Source organism: Ranitomeya variabilis, chromosome 2, assembly GCF_051348905.1.
Source record: "Ranitomeya variabilis isolate aRanVar5 chromosome 2, aRanVar5.hap1, whole genome shotgun sequence".
Taxonomy (NCBI): domain Eukaryota; kingdom Metazoa; phylum Chordata; class Amphibia; order Anura; family Dendrobatidae; genus Ranitomeya; species Ranitomeya variabilis.
In genome coordinates this window covers 413226270-413241878 of record NC_135233.1, presented here as the reverse complement: position 1 = coordinate 413241878, position 15609 = coordinate 413226270, and positions in this window count along the sequence as shown.

Here is a 15609-nt window from a genome sequence, read left to right as displayed (position 1 = left end):
TCCATAACTGTCTGCTGCTGCTGCAGCTTCTTTACTGTATACCTAGTTGCAATTTTTTTCTTCCAAAAATTCACCCACCCCAAAAAAAATATACAGTCTGTTCTGTCAGAACGAGACCTGTTTAAAAATCCTAGTTTGTCAGGCATACATAGCATAGTTGTGTGTGCTAGCCTTGTGCCACGTTTTTTTTTTTTAGGTTTTAAATTCACCAAAAACGAACTCATATATCTGCGCTCTCCAAGTTTGGGCATTGTAGGCCGGTTTCCAACTTTTTTTCCTGTCTGTTACTCAACTAATATACAGCACACATTTGCATTAAAATAAAAATACAGGCCACATATTTGGCAGTGTGGTTTCTCCGTGACAGGCCTTATATATCTTTGTGCTCAAAGTTTGGGCATTGTAGGCCGGTGTACCACTTTTTTTGCTGTCTGCTAGTCTAATTATGTACAGCACTATTTAGCATAAAAAAAATAAAAAGGCGACATATTTGCCAGTGTGGTATTTCTGTGACAGCCCTCATATATCTGCGTGCTCCAAGTTTGGGCATTGTAGGCCGGGTTACCCATTTTTTTTGCTGTCTGATACTCTAATTATATACAGCACTATTTAACTTCCAAAAATATAAAAAGGGCACGTATTTGCCAGTGTGGTACTTCCGTGACAGCCCTCGTATATCTGCGTGCTCCAAGTTTTGGCATTGAAGGCCATTGGACCACTTTTTTTGCTGTCTCTTACTCTAATTATATACAGCACTATTTAGCATAAAAAAATATAAAAAGGCCACATTTTTGCAAGTGTGTTATCGCTGTCAGACATCTGACGTATTTGTGGCTAGAGTTGAGCGACTTTTACTTTTTTAGGATCAAAAGTCGGGTCGGGTGAAATCGGCCGATTATTGCGAAAAGTCGGGGGTCGACCGAAACATGAAACTCAATGCAAGTCAATGGGGAAGCAAAGTCGGCATTGAGTGGAGGACAGGAAAACACCTACAGTGCCCATTTTAATGCCAAAAACATCAATTCTTGTTACTTAAGATTGTCAATCTTAATTTACCTTATAATAATAGTTAGGCATTTAAAATTGGGGATCATTTGGCTAAAGCTGTGGGGGGGGGGGGGGTTAGGGCTGGCTCAAGTTTTTCGTGGGCCCAGGAAACGCAGACTACGTCACGGCGGTGGAGCAGAGAGAGGTAAGTATTTCAACCGTGCTGTGTGATCCTGAGCAAGCAGGGGGGCCCACTCATTCGCATTGGCACTGGCACAGGGCCCCTCAAAGTATGGTGGTGTTTGACGGCGGGGGCGTCTCCCACCAGCAGAGACACTTTTGGGTACTATGAGGGGCCCTGTGCCAGTGACGTCACCAACGAGTATGCCCTCCCCACCTGATGAAGGAACCTGCACTTTCACCTGCACCTTCCTCTTTGTCCCCGTGTAAGGTGGTATAGTATGCGGGAAGGGGAACCAGACTTTCAGCAGAGTCAGATACTGGCTGTGTGGAGTGCAAGGGGAATGTAGTGGTCTGGGTCAATGTACCAGCAGACTCATCTAGCAGTGGCTGGGCAATGAGCAGGATGAGGAGGAATCACAGATATAGGCCCAAAGAATAAAGTAGGCTAAATGCAGTTCAAAATTGTTAACAGGACTAAACAGGCGGCATTGCTTTGTTCAGTGGAGGACAACTGTAATGAGTGGCAGACACAGTTAGTAGGCCCAAATAATAAAGTGGGCCAAATAAAGTTCAAAATTGGTAACAGGAGTAATCAGGCGGCACTGCTTTGTTCAGTGGAGGAGAGCAACAAGCAGCGGCAGACACCGTTAGTAGGCCCAACCAAACAAGAAGGCCAAATGCAGTTTCATATTCTAAATACAGGCCGAAAGCCTGAAGATTGAAGCTCAGCTTTGATCAGTGGAGGAGAACACCAAGGAACGGCAGACACCATTAGTAGGGCCCAACCAAACTAGTAGGCCAAATGCAGTTTCATATTCTAAATACAGGCCGAAAGCCTGAAGATTGACGCTCAGCTTTGATCAGTGGAGGAGAACACAAAGGAGCGGCAGACACTGTTAGTAGGGCCCAACCAAACTAGTAGGCCAAATGCAGTTTCATATTCTAAATACAGGCCGAAAGCTTGAAGATTGAAGCTCAGCTTTTATCAGTGGAGGAGAACACCAAGGAGCGGCAGACACCGTAAGTACGCCCAACCAAATTAGTAGGCCAAATGCAGTTTCATATTCGTATAAAAACAAGTGTGGGATTGCACTTTTTTTGCAATTTCACCGCACTTGGAATTTTTTTCCCGTTTTCTAGTAAAAGACATGGTAAAACCAATGGAGTCGTTCAAAAGTACAACTCGTCCCGCAAAAAATAAGCCCTCACATGACCATATTAACGGAAAAATAAAAAAGTTATGGCTCTGGGAAGGAGGGAAGTGAAAAACGAAAACGCAAAAACGAAAAAGGGCCGCGACTTGAAGGGGTTAAAGAACTGAAAATGCTCATTTGTGGAATTTGCAGCATTAGGAGGTCACATTCACTGAACAAAAAAAGCTATTTAACTCCAAACCTACTAACAGGCCAAGTTACATGTTAACATAGGAGCCCTTCATTGATATCACCTTCACAATTCTTGCATCCATTGAACTTGTGAGTTTATGGAGAGTTTCTGCTTGTATTTCTTTGCATGAAGTCAGAATAGCCTCCCAGAGCTGCTGTTTTGATGTGAACTGCCTCCTACCCTCATAGATCTTTTGTTTGATGATACTCCAAAGGTTCTCTATAGGGTTGAGGTCAAGGGAAGATGGTGGCCACACCATGTGTATATCTCCTTTTATGCCCATAGCAGCCAATTACTCAGAGGTGTTCATTGTCATGCATGAAGATGATTTTGTTCCTGAAGGCACGTTTCTGCTTTTTAGACCATGGAAGAAAGTTGTCAGTCAGAAACTCTATTTACATTGCTGAGGTCTTTTTCACACCTTCAGGAACCTTAAAGGGCCCTACCAGCTGGTTCCCCATGATTCCAGCCCAAAACTTGACTCCTTCACCTCCTTGCTGGCGTCGCAGCCTTGATGGGACATGGTGGCCATCCACCAACCATCCACTACTCTATCCATCTGGACCGTCCAGGGTTGCTCGACACTCATCAGTATACAAGACTGTTTGAAAATTAGTCTTTATGTATGTCTGAGCCCACTGCAACCGTTTCTGCGTGTGAACACTGTTTAGGAGTGGCCAAATAGTAGGTTTATGCACCACAGCAAGCCTTTGAAGGATCCTACACCTTGAGGTTCCAGGGACTCCAGACGCACCAGCAGCTTCAAATAACTGTTTGCTTCTTTGTAATGGTATTTTGGCAGCTGCTCTCTTAATCCAATGAATTTGTCTGGCAGAAAACTTCCTCATTATGCCTTTATTTGCATGAACTCTGTCTGTGCTCTGTTTCAGTCACAAATCTCATCACAGTATGATGATCACTCTTAAGTTTTCGTGAAATATCTAATTTTTTCATACCTTGTCCAAGGCATTGCACTATTTAACGCTTTTCAGCAGCAGAGAGATCATTTATATTTCCTATATTGCTTGAAACCTGTGACCTGCATAATGTGGAACATCATTTTGAGTAGTTTTCCTTTAATTAGAATCACCTGGAAAACTATTTATCACATGTGTTTAAGATTGATTTCAGTGATTCATTGAGCCCTGAGACACAATACCATCCACGAGTTTATTTGAAAAACAAAACAATTAAATCTTTATAACACTTAAATCCAATTTGCATAATAATTTGGAACACAGTGTAGTAGGCCAAATGCAGTTTCATATTCTAAATACAGGCCGAAAGCCTGAAGATTGAAGCTCAGCTTTGATCAGTGGAGGAGAACACCAAGGAACGGCAGACACCATTAGTAGGGCCCAACCAAACTAGTAGGCCAAATGCAGTTTCATATTCTAAATACTGAAGCCTGAAGATTGAAGCTCAGCTTTGATCAGTGGAGGAGAACACCAAGGAGCGGCAGACACCGTTAGTAGGGCCCAACCAAACTAGTAGGCCAAATGCAGTTTCATATTCTAAATACAGGCCGAAAGCCTGAAGATTGAAGCTCAGCTTTGTTCAGTGGAGGACAGCTGTAATGACTCGAGTGGCGCAGACAGACACAGGTAGTAGGCCTAAAATAAAAAAGTAGGCTAAATTCAGTTCAAAATTGGTAACTGGAGTAAAGTGGTGTCATTGCTTTGTTCAGCGGAGGACAGCTGTAATGAGGGGCAGACACAGTTTGTAGGCCCAAAAAAGTAAGTAGGCTTAATCCAGTTCAAAACTGGTAACAGGAGTGAACGGGCGACATTGCTTTGATCAGTGGAGGACAGCTGTAATGTGCAGCGCAGACAGACAGAGGTAGTAGGCCTACAATAAAAAAGTTGGCTAAATGCAGTTCAAAACAGGTAACAGGAGTGAACTGGCAGCATTGCCTTGTTTGGTGGAGGACAACTGGAAGAAGTGGCTGACAGTTGGCCAAAATAGTAAAGTTCAGTGGAGGAGAGCAACAAGCAGCGGCAGACACCGTTAGTAGGCCTAATAGTAAATAGTAATAGTAAAATAGTAAAGGGGGCTAAATATCTTCAAAAAAAATGTTCCTAAATAAACAGGTGGCAAAGCTAGGTACAGGGGTGGGTTCCTCTGCTGAGTAGCAGACTGGTAGTTCGCGCACAGTATTCACAGGCCTAAATGGAGGGCAGGGCCCCTGTATATTTTTACTATCATCTATCCACCACCGCCAGAGACACTTCATTGTACTATGAGGGACCCTGTGCCAGTGCCGTCGCCCAAAAGTGGGCACACCCACCTGTCCAGGCAAACGGTACTTGCACAGGTGCTTGCGCCAAGTGGTGACCAAGGCCCCGTGGGGGGAGTTAGCCCATTTAGGGAGGTGTAAAAATGGCCTATGGTGGACATTCAGCAGCTGCAAAAGGAGGAATTGGAGCAGTCAGTAAGAGGAGGTCAAAAGCAAGACCTTTTTACAGGAAAGCTACGTGTCAGCAGGGGAAGGTGGGGCAAAATAATATGAAATTCATGATTGGTTCATTTTAATGAAGGTTAGATCATCAACATTTTGGGTAGCCAGACGAGTCCTTTTTTCGGTCAGTATTGAACCAGCAGCACAGAATGCTCTTTCTGATAGCACACTAGCAGCTGGGCAAGCGAGCTCCTGTAATGCATATTCTGCCAATTCAGGCCAGGTGTCTATTTTAGATGCCCAGTAATCAAAGGGGAATGACGGGTGAGGGAGAACATCGATAAGGGAGGAAACATAGTTCGTAACCATACTGGACAAATGCTGTTTCCTGTCACTTTGAATTGATGCAGCAGTACCTGTCGTGTCTGCGGTCATTGCAAAATCACTCCACAACCTGGTCATAAAACCCCTCTGTCCAACGCCACTTCTGATTTATGCACCTCTAACACCTCTGCCATGTTGCCCCCTGCAGGTCGTGTGAGAACCATCACCGCCGCTGTGTGCTGGGAATGCCTGAACCAAGCGGTCTACAAGAGTTGCTTGTCTGGTAGCCAATATTTGCTCAAGGTTCTCATGTAGCATGATATTTTGCAATTTCCCTTTATAGCGTGGATCCAGGAGGCAGGCCAACCAGTAATTGTCATCGGTCATCATTTTGATAATGCGGGGGTCCCTTTTTAGGATACGCAAGGCATAATTAGCCATGTGGGCCAATGTTCCAGGTGTCAATTGACTGCTTGTGCTGGGTTGAGGAGCACTTTCTGGCAAATCAACATCAGTTGTCTCCTGCAAAAACCCTGTACCTGACCTTGCAACGCCACCAATTTCTATTGCCCCCTGAGAAGCTTCCTCCTCCCATAAATATTCATCCCCATCATCCTCCTCCTCCTCTTCATCCGCCAACTCGTCCAGGAGAGTTCTCAGGGCAGACAATGGCTGACTGTCATCAAGGCTTCCCTCCTCCTCGGCTGCAGATGCCTGCTCCTTAATGTGTGTCAAACTTTGCATCAGCAGACGCATTAGTGGGATGCTCATGCTTATGATGGCGTCGTCTGCACTTACCAGCCGTGTGCATTTCTCAAAACACTGAAGGACTTGACAGAGGTCTTGTAGCTTCGACCACTGCACACCAGACAACTCCATGTCTGCCATCCAAGTGCCCGCCCGTGTATGTGTATCCTCCCACAAATACATTACAGCACGCCTCTGTTCGCACAGCCTCTGAAGCATGTGCAGTGTGGAGTTCCACCTTGTTGCAACGTCGATTATTAGGCGGTGCTGGGGAAGCTTTAACGATCGTTGATGGTTCTGCATATGGCTGGAGTGTACGGGCGACCGGCGGATGTGCGAGCAAAGTCTTCGCACCTTCAGGAGCAGGGCTGGTAACCCCGGATAACTTTTCAGGAAGCACTGCACCACCTGGTTCAAGGTGTGAGCCAGGCAAGGTATGTGTTTCAGTTCTGAAAGGGCTATGGCAGCCATAATATTCCTTCCGTTATCACTGACTACCTTGCCTGCCTCAAGATGTACACTGCCCAGCCAGGACTGAGTTTCTTGCTGCAAGAACTCGGCCAGAACTTCCGCGGTGAGTCTGTTGTTGCCCAAACACTTCATTTCCAACACAGCCTGCTGATGCTTACCACTAGCTGTTCCATAATGGGACACCTCGTGTGCAACAATGGCAGCTGCGGATGGAGTGGTAGGGTGACTGCGCTCTGTGGACGAGCTTTCGCTTCTGGAGGTGGAGGAGGAGGAGGAGGGTTGTCGAACGCCTACTGCCAACTGTTTGCTAGACCTTGGGCTAGGCAGAACTGTCCCACTATGGCTGTTCCCTGTGGACCCTGCATCCATCACATTAGCCCAGTGCGCCGTGATGGACACGTAAAGTTCCTGGCCATGCCTACTGGTCCATGCATCTGTTGTGAGGTGCACTTTTCTACTGACTGATTGCCTGAGTGCATGGACAATGCCGTCTGTTATGACCCCAATGGCGAGGGTCTCAGAGGAACGTGGAAGTCTGCAGAATACAAAAATCCAGCTCATAGGGCAGTGGTAACTGGGTTGACCATATATCTACTCCTAATGCCAACACTAGAAGTAGCCGGGGATCATTCCTACGTTGATTCTAGATGACACGCGCCAGCCGGAGAATCTAGCTACCCCTAGTAGAGGAAAACAAAGACCTTTCTTGCCTCCAGAGAAGGGGACCCCAAAGCTGGATAGAAGCCCCCCACAAATAATGACGGTGAGGTAAGAGGAAATGACAAACACAGAAATGAACCAGGTTTAGCACAGAGAGGCCCGCTTACTGATAGCAGAATAAAGAAAGGTAACTTATATGGTCAACAAAAACCCTATCAAAATCCACACTGGAAATTCAAGAACCCCCGAACCGTCTAACGGTCCGGGGGGAGAACACCAGCCCCCTAGAGCTTCCAGCAAAGGTCAGGATATAGATTTGGAACAAGCTGGACAAAAATACAAAACCAAAACAAATAGCAAAAAGCAAAAGGCAGACTTAGCTGATATAACTGGAACCAGGATCAGTAGACAAGAGCACAGCAGACTAGCTCTGATAACTACGTTGCCAGGCATTGAACTGAAGGTCCAGGGAGCTTATATAGCAACACCCCTAACTAACGACCCAGGTGCGGATAAAAGGAAAGACAGAAAAACCAGAGTCAAAAAACTAGTAACCACAAGAGGGAGCAAAAAGCAAATTCACAACAGTACCCCCCCCTTAGTGAGGGGTCACCGAACCCTCACCACGACCACCAGGGCGATCAGGATGAGCGGCATGAAAGGCACGAACTAAATCGGCCGCATGAACATCAGAGGCGACCACCCAGGAATTATCCTCCTGACCATAGCCCTTCCACTTGACCAGGTACTGAAGCCTCCGCCTGGAGAGGCGAGAATCCAAGATCTTCTCCACCACGTACTCCAACTCGCCCTCAACCAACACCGGAGCAGGAGGCTCAGCAGAAGGAACTACAGGCACAATGTACCGCCGCAACAAGGACCTATGAAATACATTGTGAATAGCAAACGACACAGGAAGATCCAGACGAAAAGATACAGGATTAAGGATTTCCAATATCTTGTAAGGCCCAATAAAACGAGGTTTAAATTTGGGAGAGGAGACCTTCATAGGAACAAAGCGGGAAGAAAGCCACACCAAATCCCCAACGCGTAGTCGGGGACCCACACCGCGGCGGCGGTTGGCAAAGCGCTGAGCCTTCTCCTGTGACAACTTCAAGTTGTCCACCACATGATTCCAGATCTGCTGCAACCTATCCACCACAGAATCCACCCCAGGACAGTCAGAAGGCTCCACATGACCCGAAGAAAAGCGAGGATGGAAACCAGAGTTGCAGAAAAAAGGCGAAACCAAGGTGGCGGAACTAGCCCGATTATTAAGGGCAAACTCAGCCAACGGCAAGAATGTCACCCAATCGTCCTGATCAGCAGAGACAAAACACCTCAAATAAGCCTCCAAAGTCTGATTGGTTCGCTCCGTCTGTCCATTAGTCTGAGGATGGAAAGCAGACGAAAACGACAAATCAATGCCCATCCTACTACAAAAGGATCGCCAGAACCTGGAAACGAACTGGGATCCTCTGTCTGACACAATATTCTCAGGGATGCCGTGCAAACGAACCACGTTCTGGAAAAACACAGGAACCAGATCGGAAGAGGAAGGCAGCTTAGGCAAAGGAACCAAATGGACCATCTTGGAGAAGCGATCACATATCACCCAGATAACGGACATGCCCTGAGATAGCGGAAGATCAGAAATGAAATCCATGGAGATATGTGTCCAAGGTCTCTTCGGGACAGGCAAGGGCAAGAGCAAACCGCTGGCACGAGAACAGCAAGGCTTAGCTCGAGCACAAGTCCCACAGGACTGCACAAATGACCGCACATCTCTTGACAAGGAAGGCCACCAAAAGGACCTGGCCACCAGATCTCTGGTGCCAAAAATTCCCGGGTGACCTGCCAACACCGAGGAATGAACCTCGGAAATGACTCTGCTGGTCCACTTATCCGGAACAAACAGTCTGTCAGGTGGACAAGACTCAGGCCTATCAGCCTGAAATCTCTGCAACACACGTCGCAGATCCGGAGAAATAGCTGACAAGATAACTCCATCTTTAAGAATACCAACAGGATCAGCGACTCCAGGAGCATCAGGCACAAAGCTCCTAGAAAGAGCATCGGCCTTCACATTCTTTGAACCTGGTAAATACGAGACAACAAAATCAAAGCGGGAGAAAAACAATGACCAGCGGGCCTGTCTCGGATTAAGGCGTTTAGCAGACTCGAGATACATCAGATTTTTGTGATCAGTCAAGACCACCACACGATGCTTAGCACCCTCGAGCCAATGACGCCACTCCTCAAATGCCCATTTCATGGCCAACAACTCCCGATTGCCCACATCATAATTTCGCTCGGCAGGCGAAAACTTCCTAGAGAAAAAGGCACAAGGTTTCATAACAGAGCAACCAGGGCCTCTCTGCGACAAAACGGCCCCTGCCCCAATCTCCGAAGCATCCACCTCAACCTGAAAGGGAAGTGAGACGTCAGGCTGGCACAAAACAGGCGCCGAAGTAAACCGGCGTTTCAACTCCTGGAAAGCCTCCACGGCAGCAGGAGCCCAGTTAGCTACATCGGAGCCCTTCTTGGTCATATCCGTCAAAGGTTTCACAATGCTAGAAAAATTAGCGATAAAACGACGGTAGAAGTTAGCGAAGCCCAAGAACTTCTGAAGACTCTTAACTGACGAGGGCTGAGTCCAATCAAGAATAGCTCGGACCTTGACTGGGTCCATCTCCACAGCAGAAGGGGAAAAAATGAACCCCAAAAAGGGAACCTTCTGTACACCAAAGAGACACTTTGAGCCCTTGACAAACAAAGAATTTTCACGCAAAATTTTAAAGACCAACCTGACCTGCTCCACATGCGAATCCCAATTATCAGAAAAAAACAAAATATCATCCAGATAAACAATCAAAAATTTATCCAGATACTTCCGGAAAATGTCATGCATAAAGGACTGAAAAACTGAAGGCGCATTGGAGAGCCCAAAAGGCATCACCAAGTACTCAAAATGACCTTCGGGCGTATTGAATGCGGTTTTCCATTCATCACCTTGCTTAATGCGCACAAGGTTGTACGCACCACGAAGGTCTATCTTGGTGAACCACTTGGCACCCTTAATCCGGGCAAACAAGTCAGACAACAGCGGTAAAGGATACTGAAATTTGACAGTGATCTTATTTAAAAGCCGATAATCAATACAAGGTCTCAAAGATCCGTCCTTTTTTGCCACAAAAAAGAATCCCGCACCAAGAGGGGAAGAAGACGGACGAATATGTCCTTTTTCCAGAGACTCCTTGATATATGAACGCATAGCGGTATGTTCAGGTACCGACAGATTAAACAGTCTTCCCTTAGGAAATTTACTGCCTGGGATCAAATCTATAGCACAGTCACAGTCCCTATGAGGAGGCAGTGCACTGGACTCAGACTCACTGAAGACATCCTGATAATCAGACAAATACTCCGGAACTTCCGAAGGCGTAGAAGAAGCAATAGACACAGGCAGGGAATCCTCATGAATACCACGACAGCCCCAACTTGAGACTGACATAGCCTTCCAGTCCAGGACTGGATTATGGGTCTGTAACCATGGCAGCCCTAAAACGACCAAATCATGCATTTTATGTAAAACCAGGAAACGTATCACCTCGCGGTGTTCAGGAGTCATGCACATGGTAACCTGAGTCCAATACTGCGGTTTATTTGCTGCCAATGGTGTAGCATCAATACCCCTAAGAGGAATAGGATTTTCTAATGGTTCAAGAGTAAATCCACAGCGCTTAGCAAATGAGAGATCCATGAGACTCAGGGCAGCACCTGAATCTACAAACGCCATGACAGGATAAGATGACAGTGAGCAAATCAAAGTTACAGACAGAATAAATTTAGGTTGCAAATTACCAACGGTGACAGGACTAACAACCTTAGCTATACGTTTAGAGCATGCTGAGATAACATGTGTAGAATCACCACAGTAGTAGCACAAGCCATTCCGGCGTCTATGAATTTTCCGCTCATTTCTAGTCAGGATTCTATCACATTGCATTAAATCAGGTGTCTGTTCAGACAACACCATGAGGGAATTTGCGGTTTTTCTATCACATTGCACCGAATTAGGTGTCTGTTCAGACAACACCATGAGGGAATTTGCGGTTTTGCGCTCCCGCAACCGCCGGTCAATTTGAATAGCCAGTGCCATAGTATCATTCAGACCTGTGGGAATGGGAAAACCCACCATAACATTCTTAATGGCTTCAGAAAGGCCATTTCTAAAATTAGCGGCCAGTGCACACTCGTTCCAATGTGTCAGCACGGACCATTTCCGAAATTTTTGGCAATACACTTCAGCCTCGTCCTGCCCCTGAGACATAGACAGCAAGGCCTTTTCTGCCTGAATCTCAAGATTGGGTTCCTCATAAAGTAAACCGAGCGCCAGAAAAAACGCATCAAGATCAGCCAATGCCGGATCTCCTGGCGCCAGCGAAAAAGCCCAATCCTGAGGGTCGCCCCGTAAGAACGAAATAACAATCTTTACTTGCTGAGCAGAATCTCCTGATGAACAGGGTCTCAGGGACAAAAACAATTTACAATTATTCACGAAATTCCTAAACTTAAACCTGTCTCCGGAAAACAGTTCAGGAATCGGTATTTTAGGTTCTGACCTAGGATTTCTGATAACATAGTCTTGTATGCCCTGCACACGAGTAGCCAGCTGGTCCACACTTGTAATCAAGGTCTGGACATTCATGTCTGCAGCAAGCATAGCCACTCTGAGGTAAAGGGGAAGGAGAAAAAAAAAACTCAGAATCTTCTTTCTTATAATCCCTCTTCTGCAATGCATTAAACATTTAATACTGGCCTGGCAAACTGTTATGACCCCAATGGCGAGGGTCTCAGAGGAACGTGGAAGTCTGCAGAATACAAAAATCCAGCTCATAGGGCAGTGGTAACTGGGTTGACCATATATCTACTCCTAACGCCAACTGTCATGATCTCTGCAGGCAGAGATCATAGCAAGCCTATAGAGGGACAAGCTCTCGGAAGATGGAACTATACTGACCATGAACTAAGCCTGCCGCGCAACTAGAAATAGCCAGGTAGCATTTCCTATTTATCGCTAGATGCCCAGCTCTGGCCTAAGACCTAAATAGCTAGCAGAGGGAAATATAAGACCTGGCTCACCTCTAGAGAAATATTCCAAAGAAGACAGTAGCCCCCCACATATAATGACGGTGAGTTCAGATGAAACAACAAACGCAGCAGGAAAATAGTCTTAGCAAATTTGAGGTCCGCTTACTAGATAGCAGAAGACAGATAGTATACTTTCATGGTCAGCAGAAAAACACTAACAAAACACCATCCAGAGATTACCTTAAACTCTGGCATTAACTCATAACGCCAGAGTAGCAATCCCTGATCAACGAGAGCTTTCCAGACACAGTAACAAAACTTCAGCTGTGAACTGGAACAAATAGGCAAAACGAAACATGGACAAAAGTCCAACTTATCTAGTAGTTGTCTAGAAGCAGGAACAAGCACTGAGAGGCATCAGATAACATTGTTGACCGGCAAGAAACCACCAGAGAAATGAGCTTAAATAGCGACACCCACTACTGATGGAACCAGGTGAAACAGGAAAGAGGATGACAAGTCCAATTCCACAAGCGGCCACCGGGGGAGCCCAGAATCCAAATTCACAACAGTACCCCCCCCTCAAGGAGGGGGCACCGAACCCTCACCAGATCCACCAGGGCGACCAGGATGAGCCCTATGGAAGGCACGAACAAGATCAGAAGCATGAACATCAGATGCATTGACCCAAGAATTATCCTCCTGGCCGTAACCCTTCCAGTTGACCAGATACTGGAGTCTCCGTCTGGAAACACGAGAGTCCAAAATTTTCTCCACAACGTACTCCAACTCACCCTCAACCAACACCGGAGCAGGAGGCTCAACTGAAGGTACAACAGGTACCTCATACCTGCGCAATAACGACCGATGAAAAACGTTATGAATGGAAAAGGACGCAGGGAGGTCCAAACGGAAAGAAACAGGATTAAGAATCTCCAATATTCTATAAGGGCCGATGAACCGAGGTTTAAACTTAGGAGAAGAGACCCTCATAGGGACAAAACGAGAAGACAACCACACCAAATCTCCAACACAAAGCCGAGAACCAACACGACGATGACGGTTGGCAAAACGCTGAGTCTTCTCCTGGGACAACTTCAAATTGTCCATAACCTGCCCCCAGATGTGATGCAATCTCTCCACCACCGCATCCACTCCAGGACAATCCGAGGATTCCACCTGACCGGAGGAAAATCGAGGGTGAAACCCCGAATTACAGAAAAACGGGGACACCAAGGTGGAAGAGCTGGCCCGATTATTGAGGGCGAACTCTGCCAATGGCAAAAAAGCAACCCAATCATCCTGGTCAGCAGAGACAAAACACCTCAGATATGTCTCCAGGGTCTGATTAGTCCGCTCGGTCTGGCCATTAGTCTGAGGGTGAAAAGCAGATGAAAAAGACAAATCTATGCCCATCCTAGCACAGAATGCCCGCCAAAATCTAGACACAAATTGGGTACCTCTGTCAGAAACAATATTCTCAGGAATACCGTGCAATCGGACAACATTCTGAAAAAACAGAGGAACCAACTCAGAAGAAGAAGGCAACTTGGGCAGAGGAACCAAATGGACCATTTTAGAGAAACGGTCACAGACCACCCAGATGACAGACATCTTCTGGGAAACAGGCAGATCTGAAATAAAATCCATCGAGATGTGTGTCCAAGGCCTCTTAGGAATAGGCAAGGGCAACAGCAGTCCGCTAGCCCGAGAACTACAAGACTTGGCCCGAGCACAAACGTCACATGACTGCACAAAGACTCGCACATCTCGTGACAGGGAAGGCCACCAGAAGGATCTTGCCACCAAATCCCTGGTACCAAAAATTCCGGGATGACCTGCCAATGCAGAAGAATGTACCTCAGAGATGACTCTGCTGGTCCAATCATCCGGAACAAACAGTCTATCAGGCGGACAACGATCCGGTCTATCCGCCTGAAACTCTTGCAAGGACCGCCGCAGATCAGGAGAAACGGCCGACAAAATTACTCCCTCCCTAAGGATACCTGTGGGTTCAGAATTACCAGGAGAGTCCGGGTCAAAACTCCTAGAAAGGGCATCTGCCTTAACATTCTTAGAACCCGGTAAGTATGACACCACAAAATTAAAGCGAGAAAAAAATAAAGACCAGCGCGCCTGTCTAGGATTCAGGCGTCTGGCAGTCTCAAGATAAATCAAATTTTTGTGGTCAGTCAATACCACCACCTGATGCCTAGCCCCCTCGAGCCAATGGCGCCACTCCTCAAACGCCCACTTCATGGCCAAAAGCTCCCGATTCCCAACATCATAATTCCGCTCTGCGGGCGAAAATTTGCGAGAAAAGAAGGCACAAGGCCTAATGACGGAGCAGTCGGAACCTTTCTGCGACAACACTGCCCCAGCTCCGATCTCCGAAGCGTCAACCTCAACCTGAAAAGGCAGATTCACATCAGGCTGACGCAACACAGGGGCAGAGGCAAAACGGCGCTTAAGCTCCTGAAAGGCCTCTACAGCATGAGGGGACCAATTAGCAACATCAGCGCCTTGTCTGGTCAAATCAGTCAGTGGTTTAACGACATCCGAAAAACCAGCAATAAATCGGCGGTAAAAGTTGGCAAAGCCCAAAAATCTCTGAAGACCCTTAAGAGAGGAGGGCTGAGTCCAGTCACAAATAGCTTGCACCTTGACGGGATCCATCTCAATGGAAGAGGGAGAAAAAATATACCCCAAAAAGGAAATTTTCTGGACCCCAAAAACGCACTTAGACCCCTTCACACATAAAGAATTAGACCGCAGAACCTGAAAAACTCTCCTGACCTGCTGGACATGAGAGTCCCAGTCATCAGAAAAAATCAGAATATCATCCAGATATATTATCATAAATTTATCCAGAAAATCGCGGAAAATATCATGCATAAAAGACTGGAAAACTGAAGGGGCATTAGAAAGACCAAAAGGCATGACCAAATACTCAAAGTGGCCCTCGGGCGTATTAAATGCGGTCTTCCACTCATCCCCCTGCCTGATCCGCACCAAATTATACGCCCCACGAAGATCAATTTTAGAGAACCACTTAGCACCCTCTATACGAGCAAACAAATCAGTAAGCAATGGCAATGGGTATTGATACTTAACAGTGATCTTATTCAGAAGCCGATAATCAATACATGGTCTCAAAGAGCCGTCTTTTTTTGAGACAAAGAAAAACCCAGCTCCCAAGGGAGAAGAAGATGGACGAATATGTCCCTTTTCCAAAGACTCCTTTATATATTCCCGCATAGCAGCATGTTCCGGCACAGACAGATTAAACAAACGACCCTTTGGATATTTACAACCCGGTATCAAATCTATGGCACAATCGCACTCACGGTGCGGAGGTA